Raw genomic sequence first — 4,409 nt, forward strand, 5'->3', positions numbered from 1 at the left:
CTGAGACCGACACCGACCCCTGAGACTGACCCCTGAGACCGACACCGACCCCTGAGACTGACCCCTGAGCTCGCCCCTGAGACTGACCCCTGAGACCGGAGCGGTCAGAACAATTCATCCACACTTATTAAATGAACATCCACATTTATTAGTATTCGATGTGCAGCCACAGAAAACATATTGCTGAATATTTCATTGTGTCATGAAGCTTCATTTAAGAGTGAGGCCTATTACATCCCATAATGTCTCCAGAACACAGCATGTGTCCTTGTTATACCGGGTAGAAAAAGTTAATGGATGTCTCTATCTTGTGTGAAAAGTTTTTGTCTGTTTCGTGAATTCTGTATAAGATGGTTTATGAGTCAAAGAAATGTGTAAATATGTGATTATAGAATAAAAACTGTAAAATAAAGCAGTTGTTGAACACAAGGCCTGAGTAAGCAGTGAGAACAGAACAGCTGCTTTACACACAAGTTGGATTTAATTAACCTTTTAATGTGAAGCAGTGGCCGGAGGAAACGTTTGGTTCCAACAACAGTGGTTCTAAGGTTAAACTACGTCCAAAACATCTGTAAGAAAAACTGGATGAAGGGTCTTATTTCAAGAATCATACCAAAGACACCTGTCAAGACACATGTCAATAGTTAATTAATTATATTGTTAAAATCATGCAGGTGTTATTTTATACAACCTAAACCGGTGAACACCATAAAAACCGCAGTGCTGACTCAACAGTCATGTTGACTGTTGCACTACAGTAACCACAGCAACCAGCCACCATGTTCACCTATACCGACTTAAAAATGCCCAAGAACACGCTACAACATAATTTATTTCATTTTATTTTTCTTTTCTTTTCTTTAATTTAATCTTATTTTAATCTTATTTTATTTCATTTTATTTTATTTTATTTTATTTTATTTTAATCTTACTTTATTTTATTTTATTTTGTTACTTTATTTTATTTTATTTTGTTACATCTTAATTTAATTTAATTTAAATTAATTTAATTTAATTTAATTTAATTTAATTTAATTTCACTTTATTTTCACTTTATTTCACTTTAATTTAATTTAATTTTATTTTATTTTATTTTATTTTATTTTATTTTGTTACATCTTAATTTAATTTAATTTAATTTAATTTAATTTAATTTAATTTAATTCAATTTCACTTTATTTTCACTTTATTTCACTTTATTTTAATTTTATTTTATTTTATTTTATTTTATTTTATTTTATTTTATTTTATTTTATTTTATTTTATTTTATTTTATTTTATTTTATTTTATTTTATTTTATTTTATTTTATTTTATTTTATTTTATTTTACCACTGGCCAGCAGGGGGCAGCAGCGAGCTTTGGGTGAAACCAGAAGAAGCGGCCGATGGCTGGCCCTCCTCCCGCAGTGCATCATGGTCGCTGTATCTGCCGCTGCTGTGTCTCCGGTTGTTTTCCTCCCGGTTCCTCCGGTGTTCCTGGGATGTTGAAGAGGACAAACGCCGGTTGCTGTGCCTCACACGAAAGGTACGGAGGCGGCCGAAGCCCCGCTGACACGCAACTCTCCCGGTGTGTGTCTTTTATTTCATTTCGCCTTGTCAGAGTGTTTAGCTGTTAGCTTCCTGGCTAGCCTGCTAGCATTAGCCCGTCTACGTGTAACCCAGGACAACATTAGCTTTAGCATTAGCTTTCGACACGGGCCGCGGGAATTCAGAGCCTTAACAGCCCTGTCATCGAAACTGAAATGTTGTGTAGTGTGTTGTCTTGTTACCGTGTAGTGTTGACTTCACTGTCAGCTCGGTGGATTTAACATTAGCAGATTAATCAACGTCTGCACGGGAACTGAGCTAAAGCTAAAGCTAATGCTAGCAGGCTAGCTTCTGTCACAGCTGCCTGTCCCGTTGGAAGACTGCAGTATTGGAATGTAACTTAAGTACATTTACTCAAGTACTTGTGTACACATTATAGATAGATAGCCTTTATTTTTAGACTCAAGGTCCATACAAACAACAACAACAACAAAAAGATACACAAGACAGACAGCAATGAAATAAGACAGCTAGACCAGTAATCCCATAAGGGGGACCGGGACCTCGGTTCAATCAGATGGGAAATGACAGCTACAAGAATGTAGGCGACCCATACATTTATACATCACATTCAATTTTAATTTCAATTTTAGTTATAGTATTAATTCATAACCAGCGTTATCTCGAGACCCTTTACAGATAGAGCAGGTCTAGACCACACTCCAGAATCTACAAGGACCCAACAGGTCTAGTAGTTTCCTCCAGAGCAAGCAACAGGGCCACAGTGAGTTCTTTGTAGTAGTTCATGGCATAGCAGGGCACTGTGGGCATTAGCAGGACGTAGGACGTTGCAGGACGTAGCAGGACGTAGCAGGACGTAGCAGGATGTAGGACGTAGCAGGACGTAGCAGGACGTAGCAGGATGTAACATGGCGTAGCAGGACGTAGGACGTAGCAGGATGTAGCAGGACGTAGCAGGATGTTGCAGGACGTAGCAGGACGTAGCAGGATGTAACATGGCGTAGCAGGACGTAGCAGGATGTAGCAGGACGTAGCAGGATGTAGCAGGACGTAGCAGGACGTAGCAGGATGTAACATGGCGTAGCAGGACGTAGCAGGACGTAGCAGGATGTAGCAGGACGTAACATGGCGTAGCAGGATGTAGCAGTATGTAACATGGCGTAGCAGGACGTAGCAGGACGTAGCGGGATGTAGCAGGATGTAACATGGCGTAGCAGGATGTAGCAGTATGTAACATGGCGTAGCAGGACGTAGCAGGACGTAGCAGAACGTAGCAGAACGTAGCAGGACGTAGCAGGACGTAGCAGAACGTAGCAGGACGTAGCAGGACGTAGCAGAACGTGTACCGGGAGATTCATCAGTAAAGCAGATGAAGTAATAACTCCAGCTTGACAGATCAATTCACTTGCTCTACACCACCTTGGTTTCCTGAGTAGAATGCGCAAACAAGGTACTTGTACTTCATTTAAGTATTTCCATTTCTATAGAACTACACTTGTACTCGTGTACATGTCACAGGTAGATACTGCACTCCACTAGATTTGTCTGACAGCTTTGGGGAAGTGAGATATTTACACACCCACCTGACGCAAAGCAACGTTATAATAACTATAGAGTTGTGTTCCTGTCCACCGAGTCCAGTCTTCAGTTGATTCTTACCCCTCCTGGTGTCCTCGGGTCTAATCTGACCCTTTAAAAAACTGCCTATATCTGAAATATGAGCTTCTTTTTAACCAAATTACCTTAAAAATGGATTGGATTCCTTAAAACGCTCTTTATAAATACAACTGATCACTTTCATTCCTCTGATCTTAGGTATTAGGCAAAAATAATTCATAATTTCTGCTTTTCTAACTAAAGTAGGTATAAGTCTGTTAGGTATAATTCTATATAAATGAGGGTTTTTGACCATGATTTCCAAAAAGTAGTAAAACTAGTAAGGAGGTAATAGAGAACTCAAACAAAAAAGTCTGAAAAGGGACAAAAATGTCAAATTTTTGTCCACATATTTGTGTGTTTTTAACCCAGGAGGACAACACGAGGGTTAAAATAGAAATGTCAGAGAAGGAAAAACACTGACAGGATTTTACTGCTCAATCAATACTTTTTACTTTTTGTACTTTGAGTACATTTTGCTGAGAAAACACAAAGATAATGAGTAAATCAACAGCTTATCTTGGTGAAGAAGAAGTCCTTGGTCCTTTAAAGTGGAAGTGGGACGTTAAACCGGAGCCTTTGCAGAACTAGAACCTGCTGAACTGCAGCGGCACGTCAACACAGGAACCGTAGTTCACCACGTTGTCTGGACACAGCCCGTCATGTTCTGACGTTTACGTTTTCACATGATGTTAAAATGAATCTCTTCGGGTCGGACAAAAGGAAACACTCTGATGTGAAAGACGTCTTACAGATTTTGTAATTTCAGACACACACACACACACACACACACACACACACAGAGAGACGTATACACAGACACACACACACACACACACACACACACACACAGAGAGACATACACAGACACACACAGAGACATACACAAACACACACACAGACACACACAGAGACGTATACACAGACAGACACACACATATACACACACACAGACAGTGTGTGTTGTTGTTGACATTTTTTAGCGCTTATTTCGACGGTCCATTTATTTTGTGGGGGGGGGGAATTAACTGAAAACGGGTAAATATGACCCAAGGACAACATGAGGGTTAATGTAGTTTTCTTGTATCTAACATCAGCTCTTCCTGTGTGTGTGTGTCTCTCTCTGTCTCTCTCTCTCTCTGTCTCTCTCTCTGTCTCTCTCTCTCTCTCTGTCTCTCTCTCTCTCTCTATCTCTCTCTCTCTC

Source organism: Etheostoma cragini, chromosome 2 (genome assembly GCF_013103735.1).
Source record: "Etheostoma cragini isolate CJK2018 chromosome 2, CSU_Ecrag_1.0, whole genome shotgun sequence".
NCBI lineage: Eukaryota > Metazoa > Chordata > Actinopteri > Perciformes > Percidae > Etheostoma > Etheostoma cragini.